General features: G+C 62.2%; 1 long non-coding RNA gene across 1 annotated transcript in view; it reads right to left on the bottom strand.

Moving 5' to 3' along the window:
- Positions 1-700: 700 nt before the first annotated feature.
- LOC125158768 (uncharacterized) overlaps positions 701-24178 on the bottom strand; it is a 100101-nt gene continuing 76623 nt past the window's right edge. Inside the window, exon 3 of the long non-coding RNA XR_007149482.1 lies at positions 701-766. This is a non-coding gene — a long non-coding RNA (uncharacterized LOC125158768). The remainder of the gene's footprint in view (positions 767-24178) is intronic.

The raw sequence follows: 24178 nt of genomic DNA, 5'->3' as shown, positions 1-24178 counted from the left end.
CACCATTCTGATCTCTCCCACCGGAGATGAGTTTTGCTTGTTAGATCTTCGTGTAAGTGGAATCCTGCGGGACGCCGTCCCCCTGGATTGCCTGGGACGGCCATGGGGGCACTGCCTGGGGTTCCCTACCTTGACAGGTTTCAGCTCACGTTTGTTGGAACTCGTTAGATGGCAGCCTTGAGATCTGTGCATTTCATGGCGTGTAAAGTTTGCCTGAAGAGGGAATTAAGAGCCGTAAACAAACACTGGCCTCTAGGTAATGATGCACACGTGAAGTGTCTTGGGCAACGTGCACCTATCTCTGCGCCTTATTTCAAAATGCATCGACAAAAATACGACGGACTGATGGGTTTACAGATGGAGAGAGGTATAATGAAGCAAGTATGCTCGATGTTCATTGTAGGGCCTGGTGGAGGTATATGGGCGGTCACTACAGAATTCTGTGAAGCTTGCTGTAGGTTTGGACGTTTGCATAATCAAATGTTGGGAGGAGAAAAAAGAAACGATGCAAACCACGGAGTTCGACAATATACTTGCAATGCTTTTTTTTCCAACAGAGAGCTGGTATCCAGAGAACATTTTTAAATACCTCTGAAATCAGTAAGAAAAGACAAGGGCATCTGAGCTAACAAGGCAACATCAAGCAGGTGCTTCACAGAAGAGGAAATCTCCATGGCGGACAAGGTCCAAGAATCTTCAGTGTCCTTAGTCGGCAGGGAGTGCCAAGGAAAACACGACGTGTCCCTTCTCACGCAAACCAGAGGAACTACAAACAAAGATCAACGAGACAAAACATAAGGACGGATGACACCAAATGCTGTCCGGGGACAGAGCCACGGGAATGCCTGGGATCCGTGGTGCACGTGTAACTCGCTGCAAATACTCCAAACGCCCACGTGGGGGCACGTCTGCAGGCTGCGCGTCGGTCGCCCCACGACCGCGGGACCCCTTGTGGGACAGTCCCTGCGGATGTGCCTGCGCGCTCACGGATACGCGCAAGGATGTTCACAGCAGCGCGAGTCATAGGAGCCGGAGGCCGGGAACAACCTGACCCGCCACCAACCGCAGGACGGATAGTAAGATGCGGTACGTTTGCACAACGGGATATGACACACCCCAAGATGCGGGTGAGTCTCAGACACATAAGAAAAGCCAGACACAAAAGAGGACGTTCTTCGCTTCTTAAGTTTACTTGTTTATTTTGAGCGAGAGGGAGAGAGAATCCCAGGCAGGCAGGGATTCGCACCGTCAGGGCAGAGCCCAACTCCGGGCATGAACTCACGAGCAGTGACATCGTGACCTGGGCTGCAATCCAGGGTCAGGCGCTCGGCCGACTGAGCCACCCGGGCGCCCCCGAAACGGAACATTCTGAATGACCTTACGTATATAAAATTCAAAATTATGAGCCTACAGACGGTGGGTACTGGTGGGCAAATGTGGGGAGTGTCCTGGCCGGGAGGGGCCGCGGGGATTGTCACGTGGATGGGTGGGTTCACCCCACAAACGTTCGGGTCCTGCAGTTTTCCATATAGAAAGGATTCCACGATAGTCCTATCCGCACGCGTGCAGCATGCTCAATTTGGGGTGCACTGCCTGGGAGGCCGGCGGAAGGCCAGCTTGCGCTGGTGCGTGGACCCTTCAGCTGGGGGGGCCCCGGGGGTCAGAGGTCTGAGCCCCCGGGCACTGGGGAGTCCAGGCTGGGCCGGCACCGGGCGGGGGACAGGATGGAAACCCGAGAGGATCCCGCCCTGGGTCCCCGTGCGCGTGCCCCCCACCCCGGGTCCCCGTATGTGTGACATCCCATCCCCCTGCCCTGGGTCCCCGTGCACGTGCCCCCCGCCCCGGGTGTCCGTACGTATGACTTCCCATCCCCCTGCCCTGGGTCCCCGTGAGTGTGTCCTCCGCCCTGAGTCCCTGTACGTGTGACATCCCATCCCCTCGCCGTGATTCAGTCCCCTCTGGGCAAAGGCTGCTGCCCCAGGGTGAGGAAGACCACGGAAGGGAGAGGTTTCTTGTCCCGCCCCCCCCCCCCCCCCCCCGCCCCAATCTGCTCCGACAGACTCTGGGTCTGCAGTTCCCGCTCCTGCCTCCCTGTCTACACCTCGCGCCTGAGTCACTCACTTAATAACTAACACAGTTTGGGAAACATTTAAAGCACGTTGCACATTTTTTCACTGCACGAGCAACAAAAGCATTAATTGAATCATGATCTCCCGCAAGTGCGGGCGGGAAGTTAAGGAACTCCGCACGGCCTCAAAATAGACTTGGCGATGCTTTTCTGCTGCCTTGCAGCTAACTCAGACCAAAGCCGCCGTCCCCTTACCTTCTCGGCCCGAGCCGCCCCGCGCACGCCTCAGACGGGGCTCAAAGTCTCGGGTCCACCTGCACCCTCCTGCTAACGCTGCCGGGGCGCCCACGGAGCTCCTGAGCTCAGGCCTGGGCTGAGAATAACCTCAGTCCGTCGTTTCTGGGCTCAGGGACTGTGCCCTGCAGGTGAGGGAGGGGGTGTGTCTGCACCAGTGCAGGCGGTAGGGACAGCAGGTCCTCCCTGGTGGCGGGGAGAGCTCCTTATGACAGCCCCTGAGAAGGCCCCACTGTGTCTCTCCCTGACACCCCAGGGGGAGCACAGGGCTGGTGCCCGGGGGGACCCGCCCGGCCATCCCCACCCCCACCTGCCAGGACAGCACAGCCCCGGGAGCGCTCATCCGACCGGGAGCGGCCCAGCCCCAGGCTCCCAGGGGCTCCGTGGGGAAGGCCGGGCATCCACCGTGTGCGGGAGGCCACCCCCATTTCACACTGGAGCACACGGAGCTTCCAGAAGGCTCTCTGGTACCTGCCCAAGCCTGCACAGCTACTAGCAAAACAGTGGGATTCAGCAAGTCCCTGTCCCCCGGCCTGACGTTTCTGTCCCCATCTCACCCATGAGCGGGACGTGGCTCCTGCCCGGAGGAGTCCCCGGCTGACAGCAGAGATGGGGAGACTGCCCGGCTGTCTCAGGACCGGCCCCTCACCGCACGTGGCTGGCCAGGGCCACCGGGCAGGGCCACCGGGCAGGAGGGCGGGGCTCCCTTCCTCCAAGTTGCCTTCGTCATTTGCCTGGCCGCTCTGCGACTTGGCCCTCCCCCGTGGCCGCTGGCGGAAAATGACAACGGCGGTGGCCGCAAGAAAAAATACCTGTATATACACACACGTACATCCACGCAGGTGCACACACACATCAACACAGGTACACACACCCACGCGGAACCAAGAGCAGCTTGTTTGTGGGCAGAGATTCATGGATGAACCCTGACACTGGGTTCAAATAGTAAGTCAGTAAATCGTAAGTAAATGGGTTCTCTACTTATTTCCTCTTCCTTGGAAGCCCACTGAGGCTCAGAGACCCTAGTTGCATGAGGCCACACAGAGCTGAGGGGTCTGCCCCGGGAGCCTCTGACCCCAAGCACCGCACCCCAACTTCCGACCCACTGCTCCCACATCAGCCCCCCTGCAGACGGGCAGGGTAGAGCACGGGTCCTCGGGGCGTGGGGGCCCCTGGGCCTCGGGCAGAAGCCCCCGCCTGGGGGACCCGGGCATGAGGCGTGCGTGTGAGGGAATCAAGCATGCGAATCTGGTTTTCGTGAAAACACGCAGATCTACAAATGAGGCAGCGGGGGGCTTCCGGTGAAGAGGGCCGGTCCCGGCCTGCGGGGGGCTGTCTCTCAGAGAGACGTTCGGGAGACGTGGCCATGCCTGGAAGGGCCGCCAGAGACCTCACAGGGCCAAAGGGTTTTCCTGGGCCCCTACTTTGCCAGCCTTTGCGGAGGACCCACGTCGCCCATGGTGACCAGGGCCCGGAGGCCGAGCCGCCAGGAAGCGGCTGGGGAGGGCATGAGCCCTGTTGTCGCCCTCCCCGGGGAAATTTCCGCTCGCCCTACAGGTCCAGGAACACCTCCTCTGCCATCCCCCCACCTGTCCCCACGGCACCTGCTCGTGTGCAGAGCCGTCATCACGCTGCAGGGGGTGTGACCCAGGGACCTCTCGCCTCTGCCCTTTAGCCCCTCGAGGGCGGGCCCGTCCTGGTCCTCGGCGGGGCCTCCCCCCGTCCCGCTCAGGGGAGACTCCTGCCTGTCCCGGCGGCTGGGGCCAGTTGAGGCTTCCCCGCCTGCCGAGTGGATTTTGCAGCCGCCCCGCCTTGCAGGCCGAGTGCAGGCTGGGCAGGCTCGGTGGCAGCTACACTGGGGATGCAGGGCTCCGAGTTGCTGGCACTGTTTTCTCCCGTCGGCTCAGTCCCTCAGGCTGGGCACGGGGAGCGAGCGGTGCTGTGGAGGTCAGAGCAGGACGTGACGTAAGGACCTCCCCTGTCTCAGTTTCCCTGTGGTGTGGCAGGGGAGACCGAGGCCCGCAAGGCCAGGGGGTTACTCAGGAGCACACTGCCGGAGCTGGAGGGAGAAGCCAGACCGCCCAGCTCTTGAGAGCTACGGGCCGCGGGCTGGTCGGGGTTTGCACCGTGGGTCCCACGGAGGCGGAGAGACGCTCCCATGGCACAGGCAGGAACTCAGGCTCACGGTGGGGGGCGGGGGGATGGTCCACGGGGAGTCAGCATCCAGCTCCATTCAGCACCCCGTGCCCTGCGCCCACCCTCACGCACCTGTTCCGGGTGAACACAGGGCCTGGGGGAGGTAAGCCGGGCTGGGACTCGGACGGCAGAGTCTTAAAGCCCCCAGCTGCCCTCACTCGGGTCCCCGGACTTGACTCATCTCCAACTCTCAGCTGCTCATCCAATCCGGGGACAGTGGAGCTAAGAGGCCCGCTCTGGCGCCGGCAAGGTGGTTCCAGGACCCCGGAGCCCGGCTGCAGGGAGACTGCAAATAGAGATCGGATTCACGGGGTCGGAGGCGTAGTGCTCGCTTCGCCTGTGCCGACGAGCCCGGACGTACAATCCTCTTATTTCACCCTCGAAGTGTCGCTCTCAAGGACACTTGTCACCCCACTCTGCAAGGGACACTGTGCGGCTGGTAAGGAACACAACGAGGACTTGATCCGGCTCCGTGGGGTTCCAGAGACGCGGTCGTGACCACGGTCACGCCCCCGGCCCACGTTCGCACCTGCCCCACCGGTTCAGACTCTCGTCCTGGGCTCCAGAGGACCCCAGAGAGCTGCCGGGGGGCCAGGATGAGAAGTACTGCCCCCCCCCCCACCTTGTCTCCCTTCCTGTCCTCCCAGGGGAGCTGTGGGCACGAACCTGGATGTGAGCAGGCCCTTCGGTCCTCAAGGGTTCCGGATTTCCACCTGCCCGGCCCCCAGGGCTGAGTTCCTTCTGCAGAGGAGAGCTCTCTGGGGTCGGGGCTGCCCCGGCTTCCCAGGCTTTCCTTCCTTCCTTCGACAACGGAAACCCCAAGCACTTATGGAGTGCCTACTGTGCGCTAAGCCCTGTCCTAGACGCGCTCGGAAGGGGGAAGGGGACAACAGAGATCAGAGCCGAAACAAATGAAACGAGAAAGTCAACAGAAGAGACCAACTAAACTCACAGCTGTGTTTTGGCAAAGATAAAACAACAACCTTAAGCTAGACTAAGAAAGAGAAGAGAGAAAACCCAAATAAATAAAAGCGGGAGTTACAACAGACACCAGGCGTACAGGGGACGGAAGATGACATGCCTACGACGTGGACAGGCTGGAGCGAGTGGATAAATCCCCGGAAACACACAGAATACCAAGGCCGACGCGTGAGGAAACGGAAGGTCTAAGCAGACCAGCAGCCAAGTGTGAAGGTGAAACAGCAGTGGAAAACCTCTCGACACAGAAGCGCCAGACAGATGGCTCCAGCGGCGGACTCTGGCCAACACAGAAAGTAAAATTTGATACCAGGCCTTCGCGGCTCTCCCAAAACACCGAAGAGGAGGGAACACTCCCCAACTCGTGTCACCAGGCCAGCATTACATGGCCCTCGTTCCCAAGCCAGACAAGGGCTCCACAAGAAGAGAGAACTATAGACCGATATCCCCGATGAGGCCAGACGCAAGAATTCCCAGCCGAACAGCAGCAGACCGAACGCGACAGCACAGGGAGAGGATTCCGCACCGTGGCCAAGAGGGATCCGTCTCTGGGATGCAAGGAGGGCTCAGTGTATACAAGTCAATCAACGTGGCACAGCATACGAACAGCACGGAGAAGGAAAGTATATGATCCTCTCAGTAAGTGTGGAAAAAGCACTTGACAAAATGCAGCGTTCTTTTCTTTTTTTAAAACAATTGTAATTGTTTTAATGTGTATTTATTTGTGAGAGAGACAGAGACAGAATGCGAGTGGGTTGGGGCAGAGAGAGAGAGGGAGGCACAGAATCCGAAGCAGGCTCCAGGCTCCGAGCCGTCAGCACAGAGCCCGACGCGGGGCTCGAACCCACGAACCGCGAGATCGTGACCCGAGCCGAAGTCGGACGCTCCGCCGACTGAGCCACCCAGGCTCCCCTCAATGTTCTTTTCTAAAAACACTCAACGGACTACAGGATCGTAGCTCAGTGTAACAAAGCACAGGTATGACAAGGCCACGGCTAACATGACAGTCGACCAAGGAAGACTCTAAGATTGGGAACAAGCCAGCGGGGCCTGCTCTCACCACGTGTATGCCTCAGGGCCCCGGAGGTCCTGGCCTTAGCAACTAGGCAAGAAAAATAAATGAAAATCACCAGTATTGGAAAGGAAGAAGTGAAGTTGCTCTGTGCACAGACGACGTGATCTTATATGTGGACAAAATCCCAAAGACTCCACCAAATAGCTCCCAGAACTAATAAATACATGAGTAAGGTGGCAGGATACAAATTCCACGCACAAATATCCATTGCATTTCTGTTTACTAATGATGAACTCCCTGAAAAAGATACTATGGAAACATTCCCATTTATGACTGCATGACAATGAATGAAAATAGTGAGGAATGAACTTAAACAAGGAGGCGGAAAGATACAATGAAGGCTATAAAACACGGATGACGGAAATTGAGTAAGACACAAATAAATGGAAAGATAGCCTGTGTACGTGGACGGGAAGAATTAAAGCGTCTATTTACTGTGTTAAAATGTCTACCCTACCCCATCTGCAGATTCAATGCAATCCCTAGAAAAATTCCAAAGGCGTTTTTCACAGAAATAGAAAAAAAAAATCCCCAAATTCGTATGGAACCACAAAAGACCCCAAATCCAAAGCAACCTTGAGAGAGAAGAAGAAAGCTGCAGGCATCGCATTTCCTGATTTCAAACTATATCCCAGAGTTTTAGTAATCAAAACAGTGTGGTTCTGGCATGCCACAGACTTCTGGAACAGAGTAGAGAGCCCGGAAATAAACCCACACATATACACTCAACTAGTTTTCAACAAAGGAGCCAAGAATCACAATGGAGAAAAGACAGTCTCTTCAATAAATGGTGTTGGGAGAACGGAACAGCCACACGCACACGAATAAACCTGGGTCCTTATCTGATGCCAGCCACAAAAATCAAGTCAAAATGGATGAAAGACTTAAACGTAAGATACGAAATCAGAAGAATCCTAGAAGGAAACAGGGGAAAAGCTCCTCGACGATGGTCTTGGCGATGACTTTCTTTGGATCTGACATCAAAAGCACAGCCAACGAGAGCAAAAATAAGCTATTGGGACTGCGTCCAGCTAAAAGGCTTCTGCACGGCTAAGGAAACAACCAACAGCATGAAAAGGCCACGCTCAGAAAGGGAGAAGATACGTACAAGCCGTCTCTCTGACAAGGGACTAGTATACAAAATATACAAGGAATTCATACAGCCCAAGAGGAAAAAAACCCAAACCACAAAACCCCAAAAACAATCCAATTAAAAAGCGAGCAGGGGACCTGGGACCTGAACAGACGTTTTCCCAGTGACATATGATCATCCACAGGCACACGGGAAGGTGCCCAACATCACTGCTCATGGGGAAGACGCAGGTCAGAACCACAGGTCCCTCCTCCCACTTGCTAGAACGGCCGTTATCGAAGACTAGAGACGACAGGTGCCGGTGAGGGTGTGGAGACCCCGTGCGCCGTTGGTGGTGAGGTCACATGCCACGCACGTAGCAGGTGCAACCACCGTGGAAAACAGGAAGAGACTCAACACAGAACCGCCCTATGATCCGGCGACCCCTCCTCTAGGCGTGTATTTGTGGAAATGAAAACAGGATCCCGAAGAGGCATCTGTGCCCCACGCTCACCGCAGCACTGTCCACGGCAGCCGAGACGTGGGCCCTCGCCGCATGCCCACCGGCTGGGCGTGCGGGTAAGTAAGACGTGGTATTTACACAGGGGAATACTCCTCGGCCATAGAGAGGAAGGAAACCACGTGTCGGACATTTGTGGCCATCATACCTCGATGATCCCGGAGGGCGCCGCGCTGAGTGAAATAAGCCAGACACAGAAGGACAAATGTTGCGTGATTCTACTTATCTGTGAAATCGAAGAAGGTCAAACTCCCAGAAGCAGAAAAATGATCCTTAACTGATCCTACTGCAAACACCCCATTTCCAAATAAGTGACGTTCACAGGTTCTGGGGGGACGTGAATTTTCGAAGGGCACTGTTCAACCCGCTACAGGCGGAAAGTGAGACGGACTGGGGGAGGCCCTGCTTTTAGACCAGCGGCGGTCCAAGAGGGCCAGAAGGCCGCTGAGGCCCGAAAGGAGAGGGAGTCCCGTGGAGGGTCCGGCCCGTGCAAAGGGCCTGAGGCAGGAATCTACTATGGGCTCTCAGCCACGTGCCGCAGGCCACTGGGGGCTGCAGGGGAGGTCAGTGGGGCTGACCGTGGTCACGGTCACAGAGGAACAGCATCGGTCTGTACCCCGAGCAAGGCAGGAAGATGGGAATACCTGTGGCTTCCGAGCAGAGTAGAACCCAGCAAACTTGGGTTTCAAAAGGTCAGGGTCCCCGTGGCTGCTTGTAGAGCTACTGGGAGGGTGGCACCCTGAACGAGGGGACCGAGGCCCCGGAAAACTCTCTGTGCCGTCAGTCCTGGGACCTCGAGCGTGTACACGGCCGGCCTACTGCTCGGACGCCCTGGCAGTTCCCAGCCACCCCGTCATCTCCCCGGACCTCCGGCCGGCCCGGCAGGGCTCCCTCCTGCCCGGCGCAGTCTCAGGTCGCCTGGCCCGGAGCCTGGCGTCTGTCTCACCAGCTCCTTCAGGCCTCCTCCTTGCCAAGCCCCCGCCTGGGCAGCCCGCAGACCCTGGGGCCTAAACACCAGCATTAGTCTAGCTTCCCGGGCTGGGCCGGCCCCCCACCCCTACGGGAACCTGCGGTGGGCAAGAGCCAGAGGGCCCGACGCCCTTGGAAGTACCCACGGGTCAGCTCCACACTGTGCAGCCGGTCATCAGAGCTGAATGCCAGGGAGGCCAGATAGGGATGTCTTCCTGTGACACCAAGCTGCTAAGGAGGGGGGAAGAAGGGGGGGAAAGGCCCTCAGGGACCCTCAGGGACATGGCTGCTGCCGGGGAGGCCAGGGGCTCGTGCCCAGGGTGGGCTACGCTCGGGGCAGCTGATAATCAACATGCCGATCACACAACCCTTCTGACGGCCCCTGACGGTGGCTCTGTGGTCGTCCCTACGTCCTGGCACAACTCAGCCCTGCCATGCACATTTGTGTCCTGGGGGAGCCACGCCTGGCCCTTGGGAGATGCTGAGGACATGTCTCCGCTTCTGTCGTGCTCTCCAAGTGATGGCAAACCTTCTGGGTTAAAAAAAAATTTTTTTTTAAAAATATTTTTGAGAGGCAGAGGGAGACACAGAATCCGAAGTAGCTCCAGGCTCCGAGCTGTCAGCACAGAGCCCGACGCGGGGCTCGAACCCACGGACCGAGAGATCATGACCTGAGCCGAAGTCGGCCGCTCAACTGACTGAGCCACCCAGGCGCCCCTCTTTTTTTAAAATTAAAAATGGACTTTGTAAATTGTTCCCAGAGCTACAGAACCGTAATCTGTCACTGCTCTCTGCTTGCGCCAGCTGTCTCCTGGCTGGAAAACGCACACGCACGAACCCCCCTACCGTCGCCGGCCGTGAAGGAGCTGCGAGGCCCGTCGGCGTCAGGTTCACGTACAGGTCGTGTGACCTCACGTCCACCCAGTTCCCGAACTCTGTCTCGTCACCACAAGCAAACCCCGGCCCGGTAGCCGTCACCCCTAACCTCTGCGCCTCCCGCCCTGTGCCCCACGTACCCCCCGCGGGTCTGTCTGCTCCGGGCATCCCATGAGTGGAGCCGCACGGCGCTCGGCCTCTTGCCAGGGGCTGTCCCTCCTCGTGCGGGTTGTGAGGCTCGTCCGGGCCGCGGCCCCCGTCACGGCTGCACTGCCCCACGACCCAGGTCCGAAGCCCGCTTTCGGGCGTCACAATAGGATGCCAGAGCGAGCACCCGCACGCGGCAGGTGATGTGCCCGGGGCAGGATCCAGGCCCCTGGGCGCAGAAGGCCCCTGACAGCCCCCCCCGTGTCCGGGCAGCCCGCTTGCATGGGGGTGGACCCCCTCCCCCGCCGAGCGCTGTCTCCAGCACAGAGATTCTGTAAGCGCGACCCAGCATCCTCGTGCGCCCTTGACCTCCGAGGGGAAACCAGAACATCACGGTCACCGTCTGCGTGCACGCGCCCGAAGGCTCAGGGCCTTCCTGAGGCCTCGTCCTTTGATTTCAGTGTTTTTGACAACCAACCCGCAGACCAGGGTCCACGGGGGGCGACGGAGGCCCGGGGCAGGGAGGGACGGCGGTCTTTGCTCCCCCTTCTGTGGTGTTCTCTGGGCCCCACCAGATGGCCTGGTGTGAGGTCAGGGGTCACCTGTGAGGGCAAATGTCATCCTCTGAGTGCCCGGAGCGGCGGCCTCGCTGCACCCCCCACCGGTGACCAGGAAACCTGGGCCCAGCAAGGTCGCGGCACTCGTCCCAGGTCACGCGGCCGGGGCAGGGGTGCTGGGGTTTCCCGTGGAGCCACGGCCGATCACCACACGGGCAGATAAAAGCATCCCGCGTGGTTCTCCGACGGTTCTGGAAGCCAGAAGTCCAAACTCAGCCTCACGGGCTTGCCCGAAGTCAGGCGAGGGTGGGAGGGGTTCTGCCTGGAGGCTCCGGGCAGAGCCACTCCTTGGCCTCTTCCAGCACCTACAGGCGCCACATCCTTGGCTCGTGGCCTCGTGTCACTCTGCCTCCGGCCTCATCCCTCCTTCTCTCTGGCCCTGGCCTTCCTGCCTCCCCCATAAGGGCCCTGTGACGACATCGTGCCCAGCCGGTCCTCCGGGGCCACCTCAACATCGTCACTCAACTCAAGCCCCTCTGCTGCGAGAGCTCGCACATCCACAGGCCCCTGAGCGGCCATCCAACAGAGAGGGAAACTGAGGCTCGGAGGGGCCAGGCGAGCTGCCCAGGACAGCTGGTGAGTGGCTCGCCCGGGGTCTGAGTGGAGGTGGGCTGCCCGGCCCCCGGGGCAAGGCCATGTTGGCTCTACCCCCAGACCCTGCGGTGCCCGGCGAGGGGGCGGCAGGGGAGATCTGGGGGAGGCGGGCAGGGCCGGGCCGCCCTCGGGTGGGGGGCAGGGAGCTGGCAGGGAGGCCGCCCTGGGCCGCGATAGTTGTGCACTCGGACTTAGAGGGGCCGATGCTGGCTGTGTTCTCTTTAAATGTGGAAAGTATTTTTCCTTCAGTAACTAAAGCAGCTCTGTGTTTATACCATCAGCCCCTAAGGTGGGGGCGATGGGAGGGAACCATCTGGAAGACGGGGTTTGCTGTGGAGAGGCTGGCTTCTGTGATGGGGGGGTCTCCCTGGGGCGTGGGGGGGAGGGGTGTGCGTGCATGCAGCCGTGTGGCCAGCGCGTGTGCCGCCGTTTCGAAAAGCTCGCGGGCCCGGCCCCTGCGTGGCTGTTTCTCTGTAGAACGCGGGCCCCGCCTCTCTCAGCCTCAGTTTCCTGATCTGCGCAGTGGGGGCGTGCACCGCTGCCTGGCTGCGTATCTGGAATCGAGATGCTGGCGAGAGTGGCTGCCCTGCTTCTTTTTCCAGATTTTGCTGGAAGCTTCCTCTGCCTTCTGGCCGGAGCCGCGCTGGCCCACAGCATCTGGGTGCCTTCAGCTCTTTCCAAGTGAGGTGATGGAAACCGGGGTCAGGGCTGACGGTCTGCCCGGGGCCCACAGCTGGGAGGCAGGACGAGGCGGGCTCACACCCTGGGCTCCACTCTGGGAGACCCCGCCCCCTGCTGAAGGCCCGTGGACACACACACACACGTGCCCACTGTGATGCCCTGAGGTGTCCCGTGTCACCTGCCCCATGGATCCGAGGGTCTGCTGGGAGGAAGGGGTCCTCGGCAGCTCCTCACCTGGAGGCTTGGGGTCCCAGGTCAGGTAGGACAGCTTACAAGGCTCCCCCACGTCTGTCCCAGGTCTTGAACCCCAAAAGGTGCCATCAGGCGGGGCTGTCCCTCCCCGCTCTGACCTGGTCCTTTCGGACAGGATTTGCTCCCCACTCACTACCTGCTCCCCTCCAGGGCACCAAATCCGTGTTGCCTCTTCACCAGGCCAGGCTGCCCCAGCGGTGACCGCGCACGGCAGGCGAGTGCGGAGGGTCCACTCGGGCCTCGGGATCGGCTGCGATGTCGCCGGATCTCTCTGGGAAGCGCAAGGGGGCGTCTGAGGCCCTCCACCTGCTGCCCTGCCCTTCCTTCCAGGTTCTTCAGGGGGACAAACCTGCTGGTCCCCAGAGCCCAGGGGGCGGCTGCTGTGTCCTGGGCTTCTGCAGAGGGCCCTTGACGTGGGGGAGCGTGAACCCCGGCTGGAGGTCAAGAAGGGGAGGAACGGGGGGCGTGGAGCCCCAGCGGCGAGTCAGGGTGGGCGAGCCGGCCCTCGTTTCTTCTGGAAAGTAGAGAGCCTGGGCCCTGCCTCGGGGGTTCGTCCCGGCCGTGAGGTGACACTGTGGAGGGCCCAGGTCGGGTCCGGCTGGGGAGGTCCTGGCAAGCGGCCAGGGCCGGAAGCCTGTGGTCTGGAGGCCAGCAGACAGGGCAGCTGACCCCAGAGCCCCACCCGGGGTGGGGACATCATCTGGAAAAGTGCTCCTGGGACAGGGCCAAGAATCCGTCCCCAGAGACGTCAGCTGGGCACCGGCGAAGGAAGAGTAGAAATGGAATAAAAATCCCTTTTTAATGCTCTCGGCTGCTAAGTTCAGCACTTTAGCCAGAAATCAGAGCAGAGCGCTCACACTGGCTCCTTCCACACCCCACCTTTCATGCCCCCGCCGCGCCCCGAAGCCCTGGTGGGGGAGGGTGCCATCTGCCTCTGCGTGGCCGGGGGTCCCTTCCGCGTGGCCGGGCCGTCGGGTGACGCTGGATCAGGGGCAGAGCGAGGCCGTGGTGGCGAGGGAAGGTGGGCCGGGCCGGTGGATGGAGGCACAGTCAGGAGGGGCGCGCCAGGCCTGCGGGGCGGGGGGTGGGCGTGCCAGCAGCGGCCGCCGGAGAGCTCGCTCGCAGAATCCGCCTTCCTTCCAGGCCCCGGGAGTTGGGTCAGCACGCGAAGAACTCCAGCCAAGTCCCAGCGAGGCTCCTGGAAAATGACCCTTCGGTGCGTGGCAGCCCCGGGGTTCTCTGTGAATCTGCATGAAACAGACGATGCGGGGGTCCCCGCGGGCCCGCGAACTGAGCTTGAGTTTCGAAATGTGCGTCCGGAGGGGCCTTAGGACCGCTGTCCCAGCAGCCCCTCATTACGGGGGGCTTGGGACCACCAGGGGAGTCACGTGCCCTAGTCACTGCTATGCACCCAGCTCAGGGCTCCTCGCTCCTCAGCCCCCCAAACTAGTGCCAACCTTGGAACCAAAGAGTGGAGCCCATGACCGCAGCAGCGTTCGCCGGGCCGGGGGATTAGATTTTAGCAAAGATGCACTGTTTCCCCCACCAGCCTCCAGGATAGGACAGGGTGCTGTCCTTGGCCACTCAAAGGCGGGCAGGTGGAATGATGCGTGACTTCTGAGCCCAGGACTGTAAGAAGCAGCTGTATATCCACTGGCCCTGGGCACTTCTGACCTCGGCCGGGACAGCAGCAAGTCCCGTGCAGTCCACGGGCCACGAAGACCATGGGCGCACCGGAAGTGACCCACAGCCCAGAGCCACGTTCAGCTGAGCACAGTCTAGGTCGGACGCGTTTCAACAGACCCGAAGTTGAGCGAGCGAGAAAAAATGATCGCTGCCGTATGTCACTGAGACTTTGTGGTTACTTGTTACACAGCCACAGCTGACTGATACAGCCTGGAATCTGGTAAAGACAGAGGGCACAGGAGGGCAGTTAAAATCTGCAGACTGCTTCCTGAATACCAGGCTCTCACAAGGGCAATTTTATTTTATCTCCTCTTTAAAATTAAATTTATTTAAATTTATTTATCTTTTAAGAAACAGTTTGCCCACTGCCTTATGTCAGTACAGCTATTCCCCTGTATTGAGGCTGGGAGGCTTAGCTCAGGTTGGGGAAGTGGCTTGTTCAAGGCCACACAGCCCGAAAGTGCAGAGCTGGGATCTGTCCCCAAAGTGCACGAGCTCAACCACTAAACGGCACCATCCAATACAGGAGCCACAAGGCACCTGTGGCCATTTGGATTTAATTTACTAAATTAGATAAAACTACACATTTTGTTCTTCTCTCCCACCAGGCACCTTTCAAGCGCTCAGAGGTGGCCTGTGGCTGGTGGCTGCGTATCTCTCTCTCTCTCTCTCTCTCACACACACACACACACACACACACACACACGGGACCGTCCCGGGGCCCCAGGGAGTTCAGCTGCAGGTGCCGTGTGTGCGTGGACTTGGGAGCGCCCGCTGGCCAGCTCGCCCTGAGCCACCGTGTGCTCGCGTCACCCCACAGCCCACCTGCAGGACAGGTGATGAGGAAGATGGGCGTCCTCTCAGGCTCTTCCAGAACCTTGCCGGGGACCCTGGGCCAGTTCTGACGGACACGGCTGTCCCCTCGGGAATGTCGGGCGCAAAGTGTGGACTGTTCCAGGAAATCCCAGGTCCTGGGGCTGAGGTGTGGGCCCAAGGAGAGCCGGTTTGGGAGGGAGCCCCTCCCCGGAGCCCACATGCTTTGGGGGGAACGTCTGGCTGCATCCAGGATCCATCACGGCCTGTGGAGAGCTGTCCCCACGTTCCTCGCGCACGGTGATCACAGGGGCCCAGAGAGGGCGCGGCAACGCCTGAGGGCACACAGCGGCAAGAGGCAGAGCCTACCCGTGGTGCACATCCTGTGGAGACGCCTCTCTCGCCTCGCGGGTCAGCACCTCCCCAGGGCACGGAGCCCGCCTTGGAAGCCGGGGACCGAGGCCTTCCTTCCCCGGGAGGAGCTGCTCTCCTGCGTCAGGCCTGAGCCCACAGGAAGCGGACAGTGCTGGCTGGCTCCGCGTGCCCACGGCCGGGCCACCTGACCCGCCACTGGGCAGCGGGGACCCGGGGCAGCCGCCCGCGGGGCTTGTCGGGGGCTGGGCGCTCGGGCTGCAGCCCTGCCCGTCCCTCCGCCTCCCCGGGTACGGCGGGGAGGGCCCCTGCCAGGGTCCCCGCCCAGCACGTGTCGCCCCGGAACTGCATGGACGGAGGCGGGCAGGGCTGGCCGCACCCGGCAGCTTCTTGCACGCAGGGTAGTGCAAAGAGGGGTCCCGGTTGGGAGCCCGCCCTCGCGGCCCCCGGCGGCCCCCCCCCCCCGTCCTTCCTCTCTCCTGGGCCCGGTCTCATCTCGGTGTGGGGGCTCTCTGAGGGCAGCACCGGCCACGGCCCGAGGCCCTCTGTCCTCTGACCTCCACAGCCCCCTCCCCGCCCGTCTCGCCCCTCCAGCAGGCCGTCCCTCGCGTCTCCACGTCCACGTGTCAACACCGGGCCAGCCCAACGCCACTCCTGCCCCCAGCACTGCCACGTCCTTGGTCCGCGAGTCCCCCCGACTCCCCGTCGGCTCTCACGCCCCTGTGCCGATGCGGGCCGGCCTCTCGCACCCCTGTGTTGGCCGTGTGGCTCCCCCGCCCCAGCACAGGGCAGAGTCCATTCCCAGACGTGCCGCCCGCCGGCCTGCCACCGTTTCGACCCCAAATCCCCCCGTTCCGGCTGTGCGGCGTCCGTCCACAGGAGCAGAGAACACGCTGGAATACCGGGCCGGGGGCGTGAGTTTGTGCGAACGGGAGCCGCTTACGCCAGAGCCCCGAGCGCGGCTCGGTTTGAGGAAGCGGAAGGGGCCCAGGGTAGAGCCCACCCCCGCCAAACGAGTCAGCAGAGCAGCCCCCCTGCGCCCCTGCCAAGCGTGTTGGGAAAAACGCGGCTCCCCCGTAAGCACACGGCCTCCCAGGCTTCGGGTCCCCCGCGCTTCCTTGTGTGCGGCAGCAGGAAGGAAATGTGATTCTCTGGCCGACTGGGTCTCCCGCTGTGTCTTCCCCAGGCTCCCGCTGCTGGGGACGGTGGGGGTGGCGAGGGCCGGCCCAGGTGTGACCAGGATAGGGACAGGCACGTCCAAGTCTCCCCAGCGCCCTGGCTGAGGGGCCCTGGAACTGGCCCTCACACCCGGGGCAGGGCGGGCTCCGCGAGGCACCAGCAGCCCCTTGCCTGGAACCCGGAATCCCAGCCCTGGCTCTGCCGTGACCTTCCCGGTGGCCCAGGTGAGTCACTGTCCCTTCTTAGGCCTCAGGGGCCCCGAGGTGGGCAGCAGAGGCCTAGAATGTTCTGCAGACAGGCGCTAGAAGTGGAATGCTCGCAGGGGTTACCTGGAGCCCCCGTGCCCGCCTGGAACCGAGAAGGAGCAATGAACTGGGGCTCTATTTGCCGGTCCTTGTCCCCTCACCCCTTCTTCCAGGAAGCCTTCCTGGCCGGGCCGCCTGCAGGCTCCCATTGCCGCGAGCACACACACACACACACACACACACACACACACACGCGCGTGCGCACGTCATCTCAGGCACGTGACCTGTGTCACGCCACTGCCCGGCACGGGGCCCCCCTGACGCCTGCTGAGAGAACACGCTTCCTGGGTGGGTGGCGGGGGCAGCCGGTGTATCCGCACTAGCGTGCAGAGCGCGGCCGAGATGCCGCCTCGCGCCGGCCCCCTCTCGGCCCCGCAGACTTCGCGTGGGGCTGGGGGCGGCCATCCCGCTCTCGGGGAAGGAAAGTCCCAGGTCCTTGTCACCTCCCGGGGTTGAATTTGAGGCGGGAAAGGGCTCATTTTAACCGGTGACTCTGGCCTCTGGCCACCAGGTCTGGGTCCCTGCCCGGGGCGGGTGGGGGGGGTGGGGCGCTGGGCGCTGGGAGGGCCACTTCGGCGTGGGGTCGCTGACGGCAGTGAGCACTGAGAGCGGGTCGCTGTCCTTCAGGCGGGAGGTCAGGGGTGTGGGCTCCGCACCGGCCCTGGCCGGGCAGTGAGCGCTAGGGGGCCGGCGTGCAGACATCTACACGGAACAGCCCAGAGCCTGTTTTGTAAGGCCTGTGAGCTAGGAGCGGTTTTCACATTTTTAAAGGATTGTAAAAAAAAAAAAAAAAAAAAAAAAAGTGACAGAGGCCATATGTGGCCCGCAAAGCCTGAAAGATTTATCACTCTTTGGCCTTTTACAGGAAAAGTTTGCAACCTTTAGGGTGGAGGAAGGGACTGGGCAGTCAGGCCAGGGGGGAGGGGGTCTTGGGTGGAGGCCAGCAGCCCTGCAGCTGTGGTCCCTGGCCTGGACCCCAGCCCCCACCCCACCCAGGCCCTGGTGCCTCTGGAGGGTCCCACCTCCCCTCCCCAGCCCCCTCCCCCAGGCCCTGGTCCCTCTGGAAGGTCCCGGCCCCCTCCCCCTCCCTCTCCCCATGGCTTCTCGGCAGAGGCATGCAGACAAGCCCCTTAGCCAGCTCTCCCCCAGGCCACGGCGGCAGATTCTGTTCCGGGGGCTCTTCCTACAAGGCCCCCCACCAGCTGGGGCCCTGAGTCAGAAGCTCCTCCCTTCGGGCCTCAGTTTCTCATGTGCTTGGCAAGTGGGCTGGCCTCACCCTCCCCGGGGGCCTGTCCAGCTCCAAATGCCCACAGTCTCCCACCCCCAAAGCTTAAGGAGCACCCGAGATTCGTGAGCAGGAAGGGTGCCCGCGGGACCTCAAGCTCGTGGCTCTGACGCCAGGGTCACGACTCCCGGCCCTTCCCGAGCGAGCCCCATGTGTCTTTTCACAAGTGGGGGAGTCCTCTCGACTCGTCATCCAGGCGTCTCCAGGGCCCCACGGGCGGGTGCGGATCCACGCAAACCCTCCTGCCATCTATCTGACCCCCTCCGAGTCGCGTGCCTGACCTGTGGGGTGTGGGAAGGTGGAACCAGGAGGGACCACGGGAAGGGCCCCTGGGAGGCTCGCTGTGGGAGCCCGAGAGCCCTGCCGAGAGAAGAAGGCGTTGCTAAGAGGGGGTCAGGAGGGTCCTGAGGAGGCAGGGCCCCGACCACCTTCCGGAACACGTCCCTCCATCCCCTGCCGGGGCTCAGCTGAGCAGCCGAGCGACTGTCAGATGGTGACTGATGCTGACGCCGGGAGCTGCGATCCAACCCCCTGGAAACAAGCCACGGAGCCTCATGGGTGTCGCCTTTACGAGCCTGCTCTCTCTGCTTGCAATCCAGAACACGCTTTCCATTTGGGTCCACGCTGCATCTCCCGGATCGTAACCCCTAGCATCCAGACACACGCTTTTGCTTTACAGCCTGTTCTTCCTGTAAGAGTTAGAGCTCTGACCACTCGAGACCCCCGTGCTGGGGCCCCCGTGGACAGTGCAGCCACGGCCCCAATTGGTGCCTGTCCTGGCAGTGAAGCCGTCTCGGAGCCTCTAGGCCAGCCCGTCTGCCCCTGACCCCCTCAGAGTGACCTTCATCAACACCACCTGAAGAACCACCGGTCCATCCTGACCCGCGCGGTTGGTCGGGGGATGCGAGAACACAGGCTGTCACGAGTGCTAAGTTTTGGGGGCGGCTGTTACGGGCAGCGGACCCAACCTGCACTTGACTGCTGCCCACCTTCCTCTCCTGAACGTGGAGCTGACAGGCAGACCGACCCAGCCCCGCCACCGACCTGAAACCAAAGCCACGCCGCATGCAACACTGAACGTTGTGGCTTTTCCAGGGCGCCCGGGGGGCTCAGTCGGTGAAGCGTCCGACTTGGGCTCAGGTCCCGACCTCGAAGTTCGGGTTCGAGCCCCGCATCGGGCTCTGTGCCGACAGCCCGGAGCCTGGAGCCTGCCTCGGATTCTGCGTCTCCCTCTCTGTCTGCCCCTCCCCTGCTCACGCTCTCTCTCTCAAAAATAAACATTAAAAAAAATACGGAAAAACACAGTCGTGGCTCTTCCAGGAGCGGCTCCGACGTGCCATCTCCCGCAGGTGGAATGACGCCGTCTGCAACCCCGAGGGGACAGCAAGCGCCCCTGTGATCGGGCTTTGCGGCTCCGCTGGGCACTCGGTCCTCCAGGGTTTCCCTAGAAGTCACAGCTGCCTCCAGCCCCCACCCGGGGGCCCCGATGATCGTCCACGTGAGCCGGGGCTGGGGGTGAGGCCCGGGCTGCGGAGGCAGCGAGGGACACAGGGAGGGGCTGAGGGCCGCGCGGACAGGGCTGTGGGAGCGCTTTGTGGAACGACTGGCCGCTACCAGGCATCATCGTTAGCGGTGGCGGCCCAGCCCGAGCTGATGACTTTGCCAGGACGGAGCTGAGTGCAGCCACAGACGGACCGGGGAGGCCCAGAGGCCCTGGAGAGGCCGGGAGGCTGATGGCCAGCAAAAGCTTCACTCCCACTGCAGGACGCGCCCCCGCCCAAGCGAGCGAGCACAGAGGCGGGCGGAAGCACGTCCGTGTCCCTGCACCTGGGCCGCCACGCCGGCAGGCCGCAGAGGTCTCGGGCTCGGGGCCAGAGTCCCCGGCTCCGGCCTCACCTGGGCCCAGCTTGCCCGGGGGCCTCAGGCCTTGGCACCCGGGCGGATCATTCTTCGTGTCTCTAGGGTTCACGTCCACCCAGGGCCTGTGGGCGTGGCCTTCCTTACAAATGAGGTCTTTGCGGATGAAATGGAATTAGGGGGAGGGCACTGGGGTGGGGCGGCCTCATCCAAAGACTGGTGTCCTCACAACAGGGGACACACAGGGGCGAGGCCGCGGGAGGATGGGTGCAGACACTGGCCATGGCCATGGCGTCCGAGGACCGCGGGCCGTGCCAGGAGCTGGAAGGACTCCCGCGGTGGCCTCCAGAAGTGGCAAGAACACAGCATGTGTGGGGGGGGTCTGTGCTCTGAGACAAAGAGGAACAAGGGGGGGCTCGGAGACCCCACCGCCACGGGCAGTGCGGCCGCGCTCCTGGAGGGAGACCGCTGCAGTCCCAGGCAGTCCCAGGAGGCCGCTGCAGATGACCAGTCACGGCTCCAAGGGCACACAGGTGCCACGGGAGGGAGCCGGTGGCTGGGTTCCGCTTCCTAGGACCGTGGGCCCCTCCCCTGGTTATGCTGAGGCGGCTCTGGCCCCTTGCCTGCTGTGTGGAGGCCACGGCGGGACCACGGGCCACGGAACGCAGACCCTGGTGGGGGCTGGCTGAAGAGGGACACTCATGACATGGGGTGAGGGGAGCCAAGAAGCAGGGTGACATCCAGAGCGGGCGAGGCCGCGAGCGGGGAAGAGCTATCCTGAGATCGTGACCTGAGCCAAAGTCGGACGCCCAACCCACTGAGCCGCCCAGGCGCTCCTGGGTCGGCGGGTATTTAAACGCCTTGACCCGGAATCCCACCCAGAGAAGTGGGTCGGGAATGGGGAACCCCAAGCACACGTGGGGTGCCGCAGCGCCCTTCACGACACGCCCAGGGGCTCCGCACCTGGACGAGGCTGAGCCAAGTAACCCGACAGGCTCTTCAGAAACCCACTACGTCTCGACGGCCTTTCACGACCCGGCAGACGAGTGCGTGTGCATGTGGGAGAGAGCAGGGCGCCCTGGGACGTCCAAGGGACCCAGTCCTGCTTCACCCGTACCTGACGGCGTCTCAAGTCTTCATTCTCCCAGGAAGAGGGGGGAGAAGTTTGAGACGCGGAGCAAAGCTTTGCAAACGTCCTGCCTGCCTGACCTTCACACACTCGCCCGTCTCCAGAGTCACGCTGACCTTGGAGTCACTCAGCTCCTCCCCCCGCTCCCGGGCCCACAGTGTTGGACGAACAGAAGCTTCTTCCTCCCGGAAGGTGGGCTGATGCAGCTGAAGGGTCGTGCAGAAATGCCCGTTCCCGGCACGTTTCCATCCCTGGGTCCGTCCGACCGGAAGGAAATACCCCAGGTTCTTAGCTGTCGCCCTGAGTCACCAGGCAACCCCTCTTCCATGACCAGCAAATTGAGAACCCTCTCTGAGCCGGCTGCACCCACTGGTCCCCACGACTGGGCAATGAAGTCACATCCCAGGTGGACCTGAGGACGCCCGTTTTGCCCTGAAGGCCACAGTGCGGCCGGCTGTGTGACCCAGGCCCCGCCTGGCTCCTTCCACTGAGGCTCGCGGCCGAGTCGCCAAAGGGCGGCGGCAGAGGGGGGTGATGACAGCTCGCACGGGGGATGGCCACACCTGCCGGGAGCAGAGCCCAGTGGCTCCGAGGGCGTGGGAAGGGCTACGGGCTGGGAGGCGGGACTCCGGGGCCTCGGGTGCCCAGACTGAAGAGGCAACCCGAGGCCTTAGTCTTCTTGTCTGCGGAATGGGATAACAGTGCCCACGTCAAAGTGCAGATCCCCCGTGGGAGAACGTTCCTGGAGTGACGGTCCCGGGCACCGGTATTGGAGAGGATCCCGCCATCCCTCCCTCCGGCCGGCCGCTTCGTAAGGCACAAGCCGCAGGGTTCGGTGCCGAGGTCTTACCTCATCACTGAGGCGGTGCCTTCCCATCGCCACCCCCTACGCGCACCCCTGGTGGCCGCCTGCAGGAGGCGCACGGAAGGGTTCGTGCTACTAATGGCCCCTCAGGCAACCGGACTCAGCAGGACCCGGTGCCAGCCCCAGCGAGGCTTTGTCAGGCCGGGCCCGGCGTGCAGGCGTCCGTGCGGCCGAGAGAGCCGCCAGGGGCTGGGTGCCGATGCCGTGCCGATGGCTGTGCCAAGGGTCCCCACGGGTGCTCGTGGGCCCCAGGCACGGCGGCCAGCCCCCCACATGGACGGCGTCACCCTCCCGCAACGATCCGCAGCATTCTTGGACACCACACGGAAACCCGACCCCCTAACGCCTCCTGGGACGGCGCATGTGGAATGCTGTTCTCTATGACTCATTTTCCATCCCTCATCTGTCAGAAAAGGCAGTTGTTTGTTTCCGAAATATTCTCTCCGTGGCCCTGCTGATGACACTCAAACACGAAAGAAGGGGTGGCGGGAGCCCCGTGCCCTGTGCCGGTTCCCAAAGCCGTGACTCCTCCCCCCGCTGAAAGGGGCTCGGGAGCCCCAAATGCCCGTGCCAAGGGGGGGCCGTGGCCACGGGGGCAGGGCTAGGGCCAGCTGCAGTGACCAAGGCGCCTCCACTCTGGACCTCAGCCTTCCTGTGGCCAAAGAGGGACCGTCCCCAAATCCTGTGACCTGAGGTTCCAGGACTCACGGGTATGTCCACGAGGCAAATGCGAATGATGTGATGGTGGTCATGGCCGGGGCTCCCTCAGGTTGGGCCTGTTGGGCAGGGACGGAGCCTTACCTGCGTGCCCAAGCGTGGTGCCCAATAGAGGCAGGTGCAGGGGTGTAGGTGCCACATTTAGCAGGGATGAATCGCCTGCCGAGTGAGCACAGCACGTACAGCCTGGGGCCTTGGTGGAGTGGCTGGCACTCAGCCTCAGTTTACCCCTCTAGCAAACGGGCACGAAGAGCCCCTATTCCATAGGATTCCTGTGGGGGGGGGGTGGAGCCAGACAATGGGGGTGTGGGGCCGCCATCCCCATGCTTCTCCCTGGTTTTGCCAACTCTTCTTAATTCGGGGGTGGTGAGTGAAAAATTATGGTGGAAAACAATGGAAAATGGCCCCAAATAAGGGCAAAGGCCCCACAGGTTGGCCTTGCCGACGCCCACTCCCAGAAGCCAGTGCGAAATTCCTAAGCAGGAATGTCGGCCCCTCTCCCCTGCCCCACCCCCCTAGCCGAAGTGCCAGCCCGGGGAGAGGTTCAGGGAGAGCTACGGGCATGTGGCAGTTAGGACAGGCCAGGACTCTGCTGGGACACAGACGGTGGGGCCTGAGGCCTGGTGTCGGGTCAAGGAGCAGGAGGCCTTCCTGGCTTCAGGCAACTCGGAGAGGAGTCTGGACATCAGGCTCTGGGCGACCACCTGCCCCAGTTTGCCTGGAACGAAGGGCTCCTGGGACACCAGTTTTCAGCGTTAAAGCCGGGCTGGCCGGTCACCCTCAGGCTGTGGTCTCGCTCCGGCAGCTCCATTTGGGCATCTCATACCCTCCTGAGGCCACCCGTTGGCTGAAGGGACAAGATCAGACCGCAGATGGCACCTGGGCCTCGTCCCAGCCCTGCGTTGGCCAGGCCGCAGGGGATCCTGGGAGAGGAGGATGCTCAGCCCCCGGCCCAGGTGCAGCCACTCCCCGGACGCGGAACCGTCCACGGTGACGTCTGCGATTAGGTGGCTGTAAGATGCTGTCTGGCTCTCCGTACGCCTCTCGGGAAAACTCAAGGGGCTCCGGTGACGGTGGTTTCATCGGAGGCTCGAGGATGCCTCACCGGAACCCTCTGGGCGACTCTGCCCCCACGGCCCTGGGCGCCGCAGCGGGAGGGCGCCGCGAGGATCTCTGAGGGTCCCGAGAGCCCTCGGCTCTGGTCTGCTCCTCAGCTGGGCTGCTGGCCCAGGGTCCCCACCCGGACAGCTGTCACTTGTGCACTGCCTGCGTGGGGCAGGGGGATGGAGAAGCCCCCCACCCCATCTTCGAGGGGGCCGGCCTCCTGCCGACCTTGTGCATGTGTCTCCACACCCCGGTGGCCCCGGGGGCCCCTCTGTATCCGGCCCATCGCCCAGGTCTTGGAATTTCCTCGTCAGTGTGTAAGCAGCCACGGTCCCTTGGAAAAGGCAAGGCCCACTAACATCCCACACGACAGCCCCTCCTGGGACGAGGAGTTTCCTCCCACAAGCCAGGAGTCTCCTCAGACATGTCTGCACTCGCGGAGCAGGGTCGGGGTTGCGGCTCACGGACACTGGCAGGGTCCGCTGTCCTGAAGCAGCCAACAGAGCCCACGGAGGGCTGCCCGGAGG

Source organism: Prionailurus viverrinus, unplaced genomic scaffold, assembly GCF_022837055.1.
Source record: "Prionailurus viverrinus isolate Anna unplaced genomic scaffold, UM_Priviv_1.0 scaffold_38, whole genome shotgun sequence".
Taxonomy (NCBI): domain Eukaryota; kingdom Metazoa; phylum Chordata; class Mammalia; order Carnivora; family Felidae; genus Prionailurus; species Prionailurus viverrinus.
Note: the sequence above shows the minus strand (reverse complement) of the source record. Positions and strands in the feature narration are given on the sequence as shown.